General features: G+C 46.2%; 1 long non-coding RNA gene across 1 annotated transcript; it reads left to right on the top strand.

The window, feature by feature from the left end:
* The first annotated feature begins 6,466 nt into the window (after nt 1-6,466).
* Nucleotides 6,467-14,289, top strand: LOC143839040 (uncharacterized). Its single transcript, XR_013231546.1, has 4 exons — nt 6,467-6,585; nt 7,186-7,218; nt 11,674-11,721; nt 14,144-14,289. It is a non-coding gene; the product is annotated as an uncharacterized LOC143839040 (long non-coding RNA).
* The last annotated feature ends 4,919 nt before the right edge of the window (nt 14,290-19,208 follow it).

Raw genomic sequence — 19,208 nt, 5'->3', positions numbered from 1 at the left:
TTCTTGCTATATACTCATACTGCTCCACATATTAGGAGACCCACTTCAAAAAGAATAGCAGCAAGTATGATCTACTGATCTGTCACTGTTGTATTCTTCCATTTCTACAAGGACTTCGGACATTCACAACAACCTTCCAAGGGAGGGTCAGATGAGAAGTTGGGCACAGATGAATAAATCATAGAATCATAGAGTTGGAAGGGACCTCCAAGGTCATCAACCCGCTGCAGAATGCAGGAAATTCACAACTACCTGCCTACCCACAGTGACCCCAATTCCATGTCCAGATGAGTCCCCCCCCCAAAAAAAAAAGCAGTCTGGCCAGGAGGAAATTTACCTCCCTACCCAAAAGTGGTGATTGGAATTTCCCTGGGCATGCAAGAAAGGGTCACAAGAGCCAAGCACTTATATGATCCCTTCTGATCTCTCTGTCACAGAGACAGGAGCACGCCAGGATGTTCAATTTTGACCATTCAGCAAGGAAGTATCCCTATGCACCCATCCCTATATGTGCACTCTGGCCATACAAGTGGGGGATGGCAGTCCTATTTAATAACTTTAAGAGAAAGTACCCAAATATTTGTTAAACATTCAACAAGCACTCCTGGCTGTATCCCCTTCAAGCACCAGAACTGCAAAGGAAACAAGCAAAGTAATAAGGACCTAATAACACCTTATGTTCTTCCCCAGGCCCACACTATCCAGATGTGCCTGTGAGTTGCTATTTAGGAGTCAGTTCACCAGGGCACGGGACCCTGTTTGGATCAGAACTGTGCCTGTGCGTGCAAAGATGGGGTGGGTGGGGGGGTCAGCTGCCCTACTCTCCTGAACCGAGATAGCCCAAGGGGGCTGCTGTTTGTGGGATGGGGCGAGGGGAAGGTAGGATTGCCAGATCCAAGATGGGAAACTCCTGGAGATTTGGGGAAAGAGCCTGGGGGGAACAGAGGCCTCAGTGGGGTACAATGCAGCAGAGTCCACCCTACAAAGCATCCATTTTTTCTCCAGGGAAACTGATCTCTGAAGTCTGGAGACGATCTGGAGAGCCAGCATTGTGTCATGGTTAAGAGCAGCAGCTTCTAATCTGGCGAGCTGGTTGACCACCTTCCCAAGAACTCTCTATTACATAGTCAGGACTTGATTCATTCATTATCTACACAGCAATATAAATGGTTTTTACAGCATAGACAGCTAGACAGATCCCTGCCTCAAAGAGTTTACAATCTAAAGTCCAAGAAGAGGGGCAAAACATTAGAGTGGTGAGATGAAAACAGACTAGATAACACATCCTTCACTTTCCTTGCACCTGAAGATTGAACACAAAAATAATTTGATGTTGCTCAAATTAAACATTAGCCTCTCCACTCACAAATCCAGTTATTAAAGTTTGCAATAAGAAAGCCCCCCTTTTCCCCTTTAGGGAAAATGCGGGGAGGATTAGGGAAAGTTGTGCAGATGTCCAGGTCATGTGTGGTTGGGCTGTGTGTGGTCGTGTTGTATCTGGCTGCTTTTGTTACTGGATGAATAGAAAGGATGAGTAGAAATTAACAGTCCTGTAAGGTTGTTTAAATTAACTCTCATGGGAGGTGCTTTTGGGGGGGAGGGAAGAAAAATCAGAATAGACCCACGGAGTGGTTAGTCTAGCCTAAGAGGTTCCCCCTTCCTTTCTTCCTGTTGCTCAGCATGAATAAAAGGAAGCGATTAGCACAGCAGTAACTAATTAAAGCAAATATAGACTCCGATATTTATCTGCTGGGGTGATGATTCCCATGGGCAGGTGCACAGCCACCAACCACGGCTCCATGCTGTGTGCATCTTCCTGAGTGTCAGAATCACTGTCACAATCTAGGCAGCTGCAGAAGCTTGCCAATAGTTATATAGCTCAGTGGAAGAAATCCTTTGATATTCTGAAATTAGGGTTGACAACATTTATGAGCAACTTTACTCTTGCATGGAATGTAGCCCACCAAAGCGTGAATATTCCTGTCTGGTATGATGCAACCTCCCCCCACCCCCTGCAAACCTGTAGCAGGTTTTGTAGTGCTAGCTGAAGGACTACCATACAGGAAGGATGTCTGGGTTTTGAAGCAATTTTTATGTATGCCGTTGTAGGGTCTGTGGTAACACACACACAATCCATGAGTTTGTATATACCTCTCTAACCAAAAGCATTTAGCAACCATTTCTCAAGGTCAAACTAGCTGAGATGCTAGAGATCTGGTATTGGATCCCCTTTCTGTTTCAAAATTTAAGAGAGTAGGAATGTTAGATGCTTTTCTGCATATGCACAGGCAATTCCCATCCCACAGCTCTTTCGGCATAAGTTGAACTGCCCGGAAAATGCTTCCATAAAACAAAATGTTACAAGATACATTTTCTGATACGATGTGGACAAACATCCAGTTCCTGTGATTGCGAAAAGCAAACATGACAGGAGCCACACCTTCAAGTGCCTGCGCATTTGAGCTGCTTTTCTATAGGGAACAGATTTAAGCAGCCTTTTAATTTGATCGTTAGTCTCTCCACAGGTTCCTTTCTAGAGAATGCTGGAGGATTTTAATGTGGCGTACCTTTTCATCATTGTTCCTCTTGTTTATAATTTAATGTGGGGGGGGGGGAGAGAGAGAGAGAGAGAAGGAAAAGAGGAAGAAACGCAAACATGTTATTGGCCCCAGTGAGTAAACATCTGAGGCTATTTTGAAATCACTAATGATAGGTCAAGTGGGTGTGTGAACTTCCGGCAGAGTTTAACCACAAGGGCTGCTCGAACTCACTGATGCAATTAGGACCTTCCTTTTCTTTTCTTTTCTTCTGTTTTGGCAAGAGCTACAATTTGCCTCCATGGAATTAACAAGCAGAGTTTCCTTTCTGAAAGGGCTGGCAATTAATCATCCTTGCCATCAGAGGAGCTCCCAGCTCTGAGTGGAATCTGCGCTATCAGCACCAACATACATGTGTGACGGAGAAAATGTGCGTGCTTTACGGAGGCTTGTTTTTCCAGGCCCCGCAATGGGAAATAGGCAGCCAGGGCAGGATCCTCCTGTACTTTACATCAGGGAAGAGAGAAATACAAGTGCTCAATCATACACGTGGTGGGAATGTTGAAGCACATTTCTAAGCAGTTATACCCTTTAAAATTTGTAAGTTGGCCACTGTTTGACGGCCCTCACCATCACCAATAGCGCCTAGGATGGCACTGATTGTAATAGGAAACTGAAGGATATGGGTCTCTGGGGCCAAGCCAACTTTAGGTGTCATGGCTCTCCACATTCATTCATTCATTCATTCATTCATTCATTCATTCATTCATTCATTCATTCATTCATTCATATACCACCACTCTCAAAGACTTGTGGCGGTTTACAATAAAATTTAAAAAAACCTGTAAAATCCCCAACACATTAAAAGATGACCGGCAGTTTGGAGCTGTCCCTGTCCCTGTCCAGCATACAGTTTGGAGCTCTTTCCTTAGAAGCGAGGGTCCTGATCTCACTGGCTCTAGGGGATCCCCTGACAATAGTTCTGGGACATCAGTCTGGCCTCAACCATATGATAACTCCAGCAGGGCCCTGAGCTCTTCTGGGAGCTTATTCCACCAGGTTGGGGCCAGGGCCGAAAAAGGCCCGAAGAATGTCCCGGTGGCCTGGAACCACCAGCAGATTCATATCCACAGAGCGGAGTGCCCTGAGGGGGGCATAGGCAAACAAGCGGTCCTGCAGATATGCAGGGCCCAAGCCGCGTAAAGCCTTGAATGTTAAAACCAAAACCTTAAACTTGATCTGGAAACAGACTGGTAACCAGTACAGAAGGGGTAGCACCGGCTGGATATGGGCTCTCCAAGATGTGCCAGTGAAGACCCTTGCAGCCGCATTTTGTATCAGCTGTAATTTCCGGGTCAAAGCCAAGGGTAGGCCAACATGAACAGGTGATAGGCCCATTATTAACCCTGTGATTGTCATAACAGAACGGTGATTTGAAATCAGTTCTTTAGAAGAGGTATTTTGTACCTTGCTTTTCTCCACTCAAAGGAGTACCAAAGTGGCTTACAATTGCCTTCAGTAGCTCTCCCCACAACAGAAACCCTGTAGGAAAGGTGGGGCTGAGAGAGCTCTGAGAGAACTGTGATGAGCCTATGGTCACCCAGCTGCTGCATTTGGGGAATCAGACTCAGTTGTACAGATTAGAGGCCCCTACTCTTAACCACTACACCATGCTGTCAAACCCAACATTTCATTACAGCACAGTGGCTCTTTGAGTAGACATATCTTCTGGGGTCCAGGAGACTGGGAGGGGGGAAGGGCAGAGATGCACTGAACAGTATTGTCGCCCCAGCACTGCAGTGTTATTTCTGGTGTAATATACTGTTCCTGTTCACACTGGAAGAAGAAGAAGAAGAAGAAGAAGAAGAAGGGAGGAGGAGGAGGAGGAGGAGGAGGAGGAGGCGGCTTACAGGCTTTCCCTTTCCTCACCCCACAACAGGCACCCTGTGAGGTGGATGAGGCTGAGAGAGCCCTGCTATCACTGCTCAGTCAGAACAGCTTTATCAGCCCCATGGCAAGCCCAAGGTCACCCAGCTGGCTGCATGTGGGGGAGTGCAGAATCGAACCTAGCTCACCAGATTAGAAATCCGCACTCCTAACCACTACACCAAGCTGGTTCTCCCACTATAGTTGTCTCCCACTATAGTTCAGAGTGGCCTACTGGTTCCCACCTTATCCTCGCAACAACCTGGTACAATGCAGCTCATGAGATTGTTGTGAGGCTATTTAAGATGTCCGCTGTTAGGCGCAGTGCACACTGGAAGTCTTATAATGTTCTGGTTCTCCAAAAGAAAGCGATCTCCTTGGGAATGCGGAGCCTGATGAGTTGATGAGGGTCAAACCACTTTGAATAGCACCCTCAGGGGCAGATGCTATTCCCATGTGCCTTTTAAATAAAACAATTAACATAGTGTTATAGGACATACCTCGAAGCAGGATGAAGTGAACTATACTAACTCCAAGCTGAGGTGTGGCCACCACCAATGTTTCCCAGCCTAACTTCTGCCTTTTGATGTAAATTACATATATTGAAATCCGCAGACTAAAATTGCTACCTCTTTAAAAAACCATGAAGCGCAGGAATGTCCCTAGAGGAACACAACTGCCCAGGAACCATTTACAGTGACAAGGCCCTATGGCCGGGCCTGGTGATTTTATCATGTCTCATCATGTAACACTGAGTTTCTGAACCATTCCTGAATGATCCAGCACAAAGCCAAGGGAAAACAGGATTTACACTGATTTATTTATTTTTGTTCTGCTCACACAAATTTATGCTAAATACAGGACTGGAAAATGTACCTTCAGTCACAAATTTAGCATCATTTGGGGGTCTTTCGTACCTTGTGTCACATAGACGAGAGCTGACATTTTCAAAACCCTGGTTTAAATAATCTATTCTACAATAATCACTAACCTCTAGTGATGAATATACTAGCCCTTTTCAGATGCTGCACTATGCATATTGAGAGTAGGTGCTACTGGCCAGGTTGCCTTTGGCGAGTGACCCCCTACCTACCCGCACACACCATGAATCTCCATCCCCCACTGCCACTCAATAGAGTTTGGGAGAAGCAGGAAGGGAGAAACAGCATCTGTGATTTCAGTTCCAACTGCATAACCGAAAGTGGTGTCACGTGAGTTCCAGGTGTGCATGCTGGTTCTCCCTTCATGGCAGCTCTGCGAGGGAAGCTGGGCTAGGCTGAGGGGACTGGCTCATGGTCACCCTATGATTTTTATAACAGAGTGGAGATTTGAACTTGGTTCTTCTTTAGGCAAGCCCAAAGAGCATCCTGCAATGTAGGTGATGTCACTTCAAGTTATGCACTCAGAAGTATCCTTGAGGTATCACAAAATGTTTTGGTTAAAAAAAAGAGCAGAACAAAAACCCAACCCCCAGACTTCTAGAAGTTGCCAGTCTGGGTGTGATACTCTAATACACTTGGTCATCATGTTGCTTGAACAGGGCAATGCGCATATTTATTATGTGTGTACAGTTTCCAGCTACGTAGGAACATGAATCCCCAAAATAACAGCAGACAGTTAGTGTGAGCCATAGCTGTAGGTACACAGGACATAGCGCCCCTGTTCATTCAGCACATGCTAGGTGAATCTAAACATAATTGGTAGGTCTAGCATGTGTTACTTAACGTCTGAAAAGTACAATTTGTTGGCACGTAGAAGACCAGGATGGTCTTTTTTTTTCATTTCAGAAATAAATTTGAAATTTGTCCTACATATTCTATTACAAGGACTGGCTGTGGGCAGAATAGTGCCCGCCAATAGTTTTCCTTGCATCCAGATATTGTTAGAAAATGGGTGGGCCCAGGTGGGACTTTTGCCCCTCAGGGCTTCTGATTGGCCATTGCAGCTGTCTGATTGGCTCTTCAGATTTTTGAAAAATGTTGCTTTGACAGTAACTGCCACCACATCTCAAGGATCTTTACAGTATGACTAAAGATAGCTTTGTGAATGCAGGACAATATTTTTAAACAATAAGTTCATTTTAAAAGGCATCCTGTTAAACAGAGCTTCAATCAAAATGTTGGTGAGATACTATTAGAGTTAAACACAACCTCACTCACTGATATTTCATGGGTGACTCCGCCTCTTGAATCAGTCATTTTGTACTTGTGTCTGCCTTTTAGAAGCAGCCATTTTGTAGTTGCTTTCACCATCCTGTGTCAGAATTCCAAAGGTGCTTACAGACTCAGATTATGGGTACCCCTGCCACAGAATATTTCCATGGATGGGAAATTCCTCTCCCATGGCAGACCTTCATGTTGTTTATGAGGTTCTCCTGTCGTCTAGGAGTAACATTTCTGGAGACATTATGAACTGCAGCAGCAGGAGAGAGGTGATGAATTCACATTCTGTGTAGCCAGAAATTTCTTCCATCTGTGGAAATCCTCTCTGGGATCCAATTCAGTGTGGGGATCATCAAGAGAAATGGCCATGTTACTATTCTGTGCCTAAGAATTTAATTATGTGCTTCCCCCCATGTTTATTTTAAATAATGGAGGGGGGGGAATACATCCTACTGGACTGCTTTATCCGGAGAACAGTATTGGAAGATAAAAATGTTTTATTTCTTTTAAGGCTTTCCACTCTTGCCATTTTTTCACTGAAAGTGTCTTTTTCCTCCTAGATAAAGGAATCCCAGCAGGTAAATTTACAAATGGTAAGAAAAAACTAAAGAGAAAATCTTTGTTCAAGAGCAAACTGCCTACACCAGGTGCACAATTTGTGCGAAAACTCAAAATGTAATAGCTTTCACTTTGTTCTCTCATGACATTGTCAGTGGCAGTCTTTTGAAGGAGGCTCCAGGTGCCTAAATTAACATCTTGTTTCCTCAAGAAAAAAGGTGGCTGCTCCATAAATGTCCAGCCATCTCCAGTTATCTTCTACCCACATAAGGAAATCCATAATTGGCAGCTGTGGCCTCTGATGTAGTGGTGCTGGGGCCATAGCTCAGTAATACAGCATCTAATTAATACAGCATACAGGGGGGATTTACGCACAGTGGTCAAAATGGTAAGCTGCCTCCTACCTGCAATAGCATGAAATTAAATCACGGTACTTCTCCCTTCCATATTTTAAAGCCTTCCTGCCGTGTCTCCTTGTGTTTTCCCCTTCTCACATGCACAAAAAGCACATGAGAGAGCAACGCACTCTTTCACTCACCGCTCCACGGCCTGTCAATCAATGGGACCAACCAATCAGTGGTTAGTTGGTCTAGCTCTTTAAAAAAAACCTTGAAACTTAGATGTAGCAATGCCTATTCAGTCCTATGTAAACGCATTGCCATGTTAGTTAAAGCCCCCCCCCAAAAAAAAAACATGGCCAGCCAGCACATGGCATGCCAAGAGAGGCAGATTCTCCCCCCTCTCATTTAAAACAGCCGGCCAATGTCACTAAGTGGACTTGGGATTGTGTGAAATGCAATCCTACCATCCAGCAAACTACAACACCCCCTGCCACCACACACACACAATCCTGTGCGGCGGAGCCTACCTGCTGCCACTGCATTTCCTGGGCAGACTCTTTTCAGTGGGATACTAGGTGCCCCACTGAAATGAGTCCCTTGTGGGGACACAGTATGCTGCGGAGCATGCAGCTCCACAGCAATGCACTGGCAGCAGCCTGGAATGGCTCCGCTGGTGCGGAATCAGCCTTTGAGACCCTGAAAGGCCACTGACAGTGGGAACAGACAAGACTGATCTTGATAAACCAGTGTTCTGATTCACTAGGGAACACAGTTGAGGAGGGGAGCATCACTAGCATGACAATGTTACTTCTAGGGTAAAACCACAATGGTTCCAGCAATTCCTAAAGCTGCCTGCCATCACTTCCAGATCCAGCCCCCTTCAGAAGTGGCATTGTTATGCTCGTGACACTGCCAGTTTTTTAAAATCCTACCACCTCCCTGCTACTACTTGGAGTGGTGCACGAAAAAAATGGACGATTCCAAATTAGTGACAAGAGAGAAACAGAATCTATCCAGTGGCTTAATAAAGCTTGAAAAGATATGTTATTTATTCAGGCTTCGACTCTGTGATAGGCCACACCTGGTCATGTGACACGTGGCAGAGTCGAAGCCTGAATAAATAACATAAGAGACTCTTTATCTTTTCAAGCTTTATTAAGCCACTGGATATATTCTGTTTCTCTCTTGTCACTACTTGGAGTGGTAGCAGGCAATGTGAGCTCGAGTTTGGGAACCCACACTGTGACCAGGGGCTTGGCAGCCCTATTCAGTAGCAATGTTCACAAGTTATGGGAAACACAAATACAATCCATGTATACTGTATACTGTTTTATAATGTGGTGGCTGTTTCTTATAGACCAGTGTATGCACACACACACAGGTTGTATGTACATTCACTGTGATATTTGAACACGGCATCTGCACAACATACACTTGATTATTCTTTATATGCACATTGAGTAATTCTCCTGTTCAACTTACGTACAGCTGTGAGTGAAACCCTATACTAATCCAGGTATTGGTCTTTGGTTTTATTTGTAAAATGACCATTATTATTATTATTATTATTAGATTTATAGCCCGCCACTCCCTTGCGGCTCGTGGCGGGTAACAATATCGCAATTCCCCATTAAAACCCCATAAAACAATAATAACATTGCCAATATTGCCGGCATGGCAAGAATGGCAGCTCAACTCCCCCCCCCCTCCCTCCCACTACTAGCGGGTGGAGAGGAGGTCCTGATGATGTTTTGCTTCGGGTCCAGAACCCGAGTCCCCGGGGGAGGCATAGATCTGTTATCAGCCCTGGCCTCAACCATAAACCTGGCGGAAGAGCTCCGTCTTGCAGGCCCTGCGGAATGTTGAAAGATCCCGCAGGGCCCGCAGCTCTCCCGGGAGCTCATTCCACCAGGTCGGGGCCAGGACCGAAAAGGCCCTGGCCCTGGTCGAGGCCAGGCGTGCTTCCCTAGGGCCGGGAACGACCAACAGGTTTTCACCCGCAGAGCGCAAGGCCCTGCGAGGGGCATAGGGCGATAGGCGGTCCCTCAGGTATGTGGGTCCCAACTCGCGTAAAGCCTTGAAGGTTAGAACCAGAACCTTGAACCGGATCCGGGCAGCAATTGGCAACCAGTGCAGCTGCCTCAGCACTGGCTGGATGTGGGCCCTCCAAGATGTGCCAGTAAGGACCCTAGCAGCTGCGTTTTGCACTAGCTGAAGTTTCCGGATCAAGGACAAGGGAAGGCCCGCGTAGAGCGAGTTACAGAAATCTATTCTGGAGGTGACCGTTGCATGGATCACTGTGGCTAAGTGTTCGGGGGACAGATAGGGCGCTAATAGTCGGGCCTGGCGAAGGTGGAAAAACGCCTGGCCCGCTACTTTTTTGACCTGCGCCTCCAAAGTCAGGGAGGCATCAATGGCCACACCCAAGTTCCTGGCCTGGGACGTGATGGTGAGTTGCGTCCCTGCCAGGGTGGGTAAGCGCGCTTCCTGGTCCTGCCCCCTACGTCCCAGCCACAGGACCTCCGTCTTGGAGGGGTTGAGTTTCAGGCGACTCTGCTCGAACCATTCTGTCACTGCTTCCAAACATCTGGCGAATGGTTCCGGGGGGGAGTCCGGGCGGCCGTCCATGAGGAGATAGAGCTGGGTGTCATCAGCGTACTGGTGGCAACCCAGTCCAAAACTCCGTACCAGCTGGGCCAGAGGGCGCATAAAGATGTTGAATAATGTGGGGGAGAGGACCGCACCCTGAGGGACCCCACAAGGGAGTCTATAGGAACGCGAGAACTCATCTCCCACTGCAACCCTCTGGGTCCGGTCCTGGAGAAAGGAGCGTATCCAGCGTAACGCTGTGCCTTGTATCCCCGTGCCGGCAAGGCGGTGGACCAACAGCTCGTGGTCCACGATGTCAAAAGCGGCCGACAGGTCCAGAAGAACCAGCACTGCCGACCCGCCCTTATCCAGCTGGCGACGGAGGTCATCCAACAGGGCGACCAGCACCGTCTCCACCCCGTGGCCAGGTCGAAAGCCAGACTGATATGGATCGAATGCCGAAGTTTCTTCCAAGAATGCCAGGAGCTGGTCTGCCGCGGCCCTTTCAACCATCTTGCCCAGGAACGGCAAGTGCGACACTGGGCGATAGCTGGCAGGGTCCCGCGGATCCAGCGTAGATTTCTTCAGGAGAGGGTGAACCACTGCCCCCTTCAGCTGCTCAGGGAACTCCCCGGACTCCAGGGAGAGGTTGATAATGTCCCTGAGCTGGCCTCCTATCTTCTGGCCGCCTCCTTTGAGGAGCCATGATGGACAGGGGTCAAGGGGGCAAGTGGTCGCCCTAACTGAGCCTAGCAACTTGTCCACTTTGGATAAAGAGAGCCATCTGAAGCCATCAAACGTCACCTCCAAAGGCGGCCAACAGGCCTCCAGTTCATTTACTGTATTAACTGTGGCGGGAAGATCGTGGCGGAGAGACGAGATTTTGTCCGCAAAATAGCTCGCAAATGCCTCACGGCCGAGTTCCAATTTGCTATTATTTTGGCGCCCCTCAAGGGCGGTAAGGGATCTAACTACCCTAAATAATTGGGCCGGGCGAGAGCTTGCGGACGCAATTTCCGTGGCAAAAAAATCACGTTTTGCCACTTTAACCGCCATCTCATACGCCCTCATAAGCGTGCGATAAGATGTTCTCGTAGCTTCGTCGCGAGTCTTCCGCCACACTCGCTCCAGTCGTCTCACTTCCCTTTTCTTCTCCCGTAGCTCCCCGGTGTACCAGGGAGCCCGTTTGAGTCGAGGGCAGAGAGGACGTTTAGGGGCGATCTCATCTATAGCAGCTGTCAGGCGGGACTGCCAGTCCGCCACCAAAGCCGCTAGTGAGTCGCCAGGAGGCATCGGGTCCCGCAGAGCATTCCGGAATCCAGTTGGATCCATAAGTCTCCGCGGGCGGGCTAGAATGCGCCCGCCGCCCAACTGGAGGGGGGGTGGTATCCTGAGCCGGGCCCGCAGGGCATAGTGGTCTGACCACGGCACAGCTAAAGCTGTATCCAGATCCACCTCTATCCCAGCGCCGACCATGTAGCGGCTATTTCTTGCAAATGGATGTACGTGCATGGTTGAAGCCAGAGTGATTTAATACGGGTCTCCCTCTCCCCCTCTCAGGTTTTCTTCCCTCCTTCTTTTGCATCCCGGACAGACAGTCAACAGCAGGTAAATGATGACTGGGATAAGGGAGGGTAGTTTGACCATTAAATTAGTAGTTAATTAGAGAGCTGATGATGATGAAGAAGAAGAGTTGGTTCTTATATGCCGCTATTCTCTACCCGAAGGAGGCTCAAAGCGGCTTACAGTCGCCTTCCCTTTCCTCTCCCCACAACAGACACCCTGTGAGGTGGGTGAGGCTGAGAGAGTCCTGATATCACTGCTCTGTCAGAGAAGTTTTATCAGTGCCATGGCAAGCCCAAGGTCACCCAGCTGGCTGGATGTGGGGGAGTCCAGAATCGAACCTGGCATGCCAGATTAGAAGTCCGCACTCCCTAACCACTATACCAAACTGACTCTCACACAGTCATGGACACACATGCATTGAAAAGCAGAACCAAAGCATTTCACACTAGAGCAAAGGTAGAATCCGTGAAATGTTTCAACCAGCCATTGTACAAAGATATAAGCAACACTTCCTCCCCAGCCCCTCATGCATGCCCCCATGCATCCTGATGGCCATTCTCTAGGCTGCTGCAGTTATTGCCTGTGGCCCTAAAAAGTCTCATGTGAACTCAGGAAGGCCCAGAGGAGGTCATTCCACAGTTCTCTTGGTCAATTCCCTTAGTCCATTCCAATCACCCTTGGGGAGTGAGTAAACATTTCCGGATAGGCAACCAAATCTGCTTTGTTGCAATCTGAACTCAATTGCTTCTTAGTCTTTCCCTCCTATGTTCTGGTAAAGAGTGTGTGTGTGTGGGGGGGGGGGGGTTGTGTGGTCTCAGTTTAGACTCTGTCAAAGTTCTATTCACCTCTCCATTAATGTTTTTCTTGTGCGTTGTGTGCCCTTCAGCATTTCCTCCTGCGTCATACATGCTCAAGTACAGCTGAGGCAAATGTCTTAACAAAAACTGGCCTCGCATTCACAAAAAGATCACAAGGGATAAACCTGGGTTTTGTGATAGAGGTTTCAGACATTATTTCACCAATTCTGAGGTAAAATCTCATATTCTCTCAAATTCTGAGGTAAAATCTATTCACTCAAATTCTGAGGTAAAATCTATTCACTCAAATTCTGAGGTAAAATCTCATATTCACTCAAATTCTGAGGTGAAATCTCAAATCCAGACTGTAAATTCAGTTCCCAGATCTAAATATGTAAATGGAAAAACTTGAAATGTTGGCAAATTTCAAAGACAGGCATCTCTACAGATTAGTAGTAATGCAAAGCAAAGATACCACTAAGCTAACATGGAGACACATACCCCTCTCACAAAAACAGATGGTCATTTTTTAAGTGCTGATGTAACTTTTTAAAACAGCTGATAGAATGTCTCCCACAGTGGCCATTTTTCAAGTCTGGATGGTGGGGAAAGGCCAAGAAGTGGGAGGTGGGATTTCTAATGACACAAAACTGAGAGCTCAGCTCCTGAATTTTCTCCCCTCGTGGCCTGTAGGCATCAGGTGTATCTTTGAACATCTTTCTTCTTCCTCGAAAGTTCCCAGGGTAAGAATGGAATAAGTGGGGGCCATAAAGAGCAGCCCTTATTTATTATCTAACCACATCCTCACAGCTTTCTGAGATGAAAAATCTCCTTCACCACCTCAGGCACCTGCATGAATCTGTTGATCTTGGGAGACCTAATGTAGGGCAACTGGCAACGCCCTGCACCACTCACGATCCTCCTCTGCCCTGTCTCATTGTGGAAATAAGAGTTACAAACATCACAAACCACCACAGTGCAAGGATGAGGCTAGATGGATTTATGCATATATGATGAAAAGTTCTCTCCTTTCTCCCTCCAAATGACACATAGACAGGCACACCTTTGCAAGAGCTGGTGATTAAAAAAATAAAATAAGGGTGTTGTTCTACTTTTTCAGGTATTAACTGTACTATGTCAAAAAATTTTCTTGGTCGATAGACAAGATGAACTAACTTGGCAGAAGCTCATGATAAATTGGATTAGATGTCCAGCAGCAGCAGTGTTTCTACAGGCATATCTGCTAGCATTTTGCAGCTGAAAACGGTGACACATTCACAACACCCCTAGGTTTATAAAAAGGACCATTGCCTTCCCCACCACATACTGCTAGTGGTTCAGTCTTGGTCATAGCAAGAGCATACTTCTGAGTATATGCAGAGTGCATCTCCTTGAAAAACAATAACTACTTATACTCATCTGGGACTTTGAATCAGTGCCTGAACATCTCTCTCCAACACGTCTCTTTTTAGAAATTGTCTATTATCAATGAAACAGAACCTATTGCAACCTGATATCAGTTTTGCAGTGCAATCCTAAACAGGGTTTCACCCTTATGAACTTATTGCCTTCAATGGGCTTACAAAGGAATACGTTTTTAAGCATTTCACTGTCCTCTTATGTATATTTAATTTACTTTACTTGTGGTCTGCCTTTCTTGGTGACAGGTGCATACATCTCACCACTCTGCTTAGCAACAGTGAAGTCCCCCTGCAACCGAAGGAGCCTTCCTCAACCACAGAAGTTTGAGGAATGGTTCGTGACTGTTACAAACTTTGCTGAGGAGGATGCTGTCAAATAAATACAAGGGTATCTTCAAGTGTTTCTGAGATGAAAGAAATTTATTTTTTTTAAAAGTACTACCAACACCCCAACCTCATGATCCATTGGTTTTAGAACATGACACACCATGGTACTTCCTGTAAAGTAATGACAGGTGGACATCTGCAGGTAGCCAGGCAAGCCTGTACTTGCTGCTCTGGGCAAGGCTCCTTCCAGCTTTCTTTTCAGAGCCTCCTAAATGTTCTATGTCAAATTGAAATGGTGAGCTAGAAGGATGAGAGAAAAGTTAATCCTTGCAGCTACCTGCAGGTAGTTAACACCAACCCATGGTTTTAGCTAAGAGAAGATACATTCTTAATATGCACTCTTCTTTAAAGTTCTTGCACTCCCTGCCATGGGGTTCAAACACCTTGGAAAAGAGCCACCAGAAGTTTGAGGAGGGAAGAACCATAGTCACAATCACAAAGCCAAGCTCAGTAATTGGTTGGGTCATGCTAAGTGGTCACATGAAGAGAATCACTCTGTGATTTTAAACTTTAAATGCCTTCATTTGCTGGAGGGTTGGCAACTTTTTCTTCCAGCTCCTGTACCTGTACTGTTAAGAAAAGCTTGATATGCAAAAACGAAGGTTTCATTGAAAATTATAATGTAGCCCCCCCACCAACCTAACACTCTAACCATTAAGCTATGCTCCCTTGCTGTTTGTTCTGGCCAAAACAAGAGGTCATTTTTGCTGCAGCAGAAAAGCTGGCATCTATGTTAGGAACAAGCAAGTAAACCCCATCTGATTTCTCTCTACTAGAGAAATACAACTTTGGGGAGGGCATAATTAATCATCCTATTTATTGTTATTTATTTAGCATGTCATCCAGTACTTCCTCCAAGGACATATTATTATTGTTTATTATTATTAATTACATTTCTCTACTGCCATCCCAAAATTGCTCATCCACAACAGACACTCTCTGAGAAAGGTGGAGCTAAGAGAACTTTGAGAGAAAACCGTGACCGACTCAAGCTCACCCAACTGACCGCATGTAGAAGAGCAGAGACTCAAACCCTGTTCTCCAGATTAGAGGCCACTGCTCTTAAACACTACACCAAGATGGCTCTCTTGCCTCCTCACAACAACCCTATGAGGTACATTAGGCTGAGAGAGAATGACTGGCTCAAGTTCACCCAGTAAGCTACATAGCAAATGGGGTTAGAAACCAGGTCTCCCCCATACTCTAACCACTGCACAATCTGTCCTGTCATAAGAATAGTCTTTCCCCATTGAAGGAAGTCACTAGGAGAGGCGGGAATTGGAGAGCAGCAGCATACATGGGAGTTCACTCATATCCACCTGTGGAATTCACAGAAGCACCACCACAGAAAAAGGAACAGCAATCACACAAGACTAAAATTTTACAACCGCAAAACAAGCACTGTATAAGAGATCAAAGGGGAGGTGAAAAAGGAAAGAAGAGATCTTAGGCTCCTGCCATGAGGCATGTGCTGGCACCCTCAAGGCAGGAGGAAGGAAGGAATGTCTCGATGTTGCCTGGCTGTTGCTCAACTAGGTGAGTGAATTCAGGTTGAAATGATCTCTCTGAAGGTCACATGAGATTGATGGCCAAAATGGCTGCTCCCCTGCTACCACATTATGTAGGAATTGAAGTAATGCTGGGTTAGCAGCTTTCCCATACAAGTTCAGCTTTATTTATTTGAAGTTCTTGTGCCCCATACTCCCAACAGAACATTCTCATTGTAAGCTGTAACTTTTTCAGCTACTAAAAAGTTCTAGCTCTTCAAGAAAAGAATGTTCTCAAGGTGGCTTCCATACAAAGATGAAGACAGTAAGTAACCATATACTAAGGAACACTAAAACTCATCAAACTTACCACTTTAAAATTCTTTTAAAATCTAATCAAACTAGAGGCAAGGTAAGAACACAATAAAATAAAAACATAAGAGGAGCCATTCTGGATCAGGGCAATGCTCCATCCAGTCCAACACTCTTTGTCATACAGTAACCAAAAGTCAAGAGTCATCAGGAGGTCCATCAGTGGGGCCAGAACTCCAGAAGCCCTCCCACTGTTGCCCCCAAGCATCAAGAATATGGAGCAGCAGTCCCCTGGCCTAGGTTTATCCAATCCCTTCTTGCAGCTGTCTGTGCTTGTAGCCACCAGCACTTTTTATGGCAGTGAATTCCCCACTGCTCAGAGGTACGCCACCTTCAGGGGAGGAAAGGTAGAGGCTCAGCTGCAGGGTCTTAGAATGGGGGCTCAGCCAGCATCCACTGGATCCCCATCACCCCTGGGTGTGGGGCATTTCAACTCACTATCCTCTGGCTTCGTTTCCTCCCTGATCTGCATCTCAGCTTCCCTCTTATCCCTTCCTTGCTCCCCCAGGCCCTGCCCCCACTCTGCCCACCTCCCCACTTCTGGATGCTAAGCTCACTCACATGGGTGACTGCTGGGGGGGGGGGGGTTGACAGTCATCCAGAGAGTAGGAGTGGCTAGGACCTGACAAGTGTTAATTACTCTTTGGCTGAAGAAGGATTCCTTTTTATCTGTTCTAAACCTACTACTAATCAATTTCATTGAGTGCAGAATGAGTTCTAGAAGGGAGAAAAGTTCTTTATTCTCCACCTTCCCTATCTCAGGCATAATTTTGTAAGCCTCTATCATGTCACCCCTCAAATGTCATTTCTCCAAGCTAGAGGCCTAATTAACCTTTCCTCCTAAAGAAGGTGTTCCCTCAATCATTTTAGTTGCCATTTTTTGCAACCTTTCAAATGTTTTTTGAGGTGTAGTGACCAGAACTGTACACAGTATTCCAAATGAGGCCCCACCATTGATTTATACAGGAACACTGTGATACTGGTTGATTTATCTCCAGTCCTCTTCCTAATAATCCCTAGCATAGCATTTTATTGCACCTTTTGTATTGCAGGTGCACATTTTTAGTTGACATTTTTAGTGAGTTACCTACCATGATTCCAAAATCTCTTTCTTGGTCAGTTACCACCAGTTTGGACCCCATCAATGTACATATGTAGTTAGGATTTTTGCCTCCAGTGTAGATTACTCTGCCCCTGCCCACGCTGAACCCACATTGGTGCCCATTTGCCCAGCCTCAACAAATCCCTCTGGAGCACCTCACAGTTCTCCCTGGTTCTCAGCACCTTGATCAATTTAGTGTCATTCGCAAACTTAACCACTTCACTGCTTACTCACAACTCCAAGTCATTAACGAACAACTTAAAAAGCACCAGACCTATTACTAAACCCTGTGGTACACCACTGCTTACCACGTTCCACTTGGAAAACTGTCCATTTATACTCACTCTCTGCTAATTAACCTGTTTTTAATCCACAAAAGGGCTTGTCCTCTTATCCCATGACTACTGAGTTTACTTAGGAGCCTTTGATGAGGAACTTTATCAAAAGCTTTCTGGAAGTCTAGGTAAACAACATCTACTGAGTCACCTTTTTCCAAATGTTTGTTCACCCCCTCAAAGAACTCTAAAAGTTTAGTGAGACAAGACTGACCATCTCCAGGTTGGGAAGTTTGTGGAGATTTGGAGGTGATGCCTGAGGAGGGTGGGTTTTGAGAAGGGGAGAGCAGATGCCTCAACAGGATATAATGACATTTCCACCAGGAGAAAATGGAAAGTTTGGAGGGTAGGGGGCTCCTGGGAATTGTAGTCCATGGACATCTGGAGGGCCCCAGTTTGACTACCCCTGGTCTAGGGCATTATACCCTGCAGAGGTCCCTTTCCTCCCCAGGCTCAGCCGCCAGATCTGCAAGAGTTTCTCAACCTGGATCCGACAATCCTATCCCCTTATCCTGCTATGGCCTGGGGGGACCTTGCAACCCTATTTGCAAACTCCTCATGTTAGATGGCTTCTTTCTCCTCAAGTGACTTGCAGGTTTGCCTGAATAAGCAAGTTGTAAAGTCAAGCCAACAGTATCCTCCCCTTTCCATCCACTGCTGAGAAAATGGCCGTCCTTTAATGTGAAATGAAAGGGCTATAAATAAGGTCAAAGGACAACTAGCCAAACGCAGTGGCTCCAACCCTATTATTAGCCAGTCATAATCAGCAGATGGGACTGGAGCAGACCTCAGGCTATCCAATTGCCCCTGAATTGGACAGTCTGGTGAAACTAAAGTTGGTAAGGAGATTAATAGACAAACCCAGAACCAGCTATTTCGTGGTATTTGCCAGGGATAATTTTTGACAAAAGCAGAGGAGGAAATAGGTATATAAGTGCATAACGGGGTAATGAAGGCTGTGATTTGGAATGGCTCTGTTGCATTATATTTGGATCACAATACTATTTTGGAAAGGATCAGAGAACATGAACTGTAGGGTGTTGTAAAAGAACACTTGGAGGCACTTATAAGATTTGTTTTTTTAAAAAGTCGAGCAGATGTATTAATTTTTGCTGTTTTATTTAAGAAACTTGTATCCCACCAGGAGGCAGGCCGCATTAAGAATTACTTTGGATTGTGATAGTGTGGGTAAGAACTGCCTTTTTTACTATTGTCCGGAATTCTGACATAGCAGGTGTACTTTCCGGCAGTTCTGTGGTTCAGTTGAACCAGTATGAGCCCCAGAACCAACCAATGAACCTCTACTGCAGTGGTTCTCAACCTGGGGGTCGGGACCTTTTAGAGGGTCGCAGCAGAGCAAGCAGTTTGGCCAGGGGGGTCGCCATCCACACAAAAGCCTTGCTGGGTAGATCGAGATAGAGCGTTCGTCTGTCTGGAGCAGCAGTAAAGAGTGAGATCGGCATGGTGGGACAAGAGGCAGAGCTGAACTGAGAAACCGCAGGAAAAAAAACAACTTCTATACAGTCATGAACAATGGATTTTCATGCCATTGGTCAGTTTCGGTTTAATTTCTGTGAAAGAACACTTGCATAATTTTATGGTTGGGGGTCACCACAACATGAGGAACT

This window comes from Paroedura picta, chromosome 5 (assembly GCF_049243985.1).
Source record: "Paroedura picta isolate Pp20150507F chromosome 5, Ppicta_v3.0, whole genome shotgun sequence".
Classification (NCBI taxonomy): Eukaryota; Metazoa; Chordata; class Lepidosauria; order Squamata; family Gekkonidae; genus Paroedura; species Paroedura picta.
This window is presented reverse-complemented; position numbering and strand designations above follow the sequence as displayed.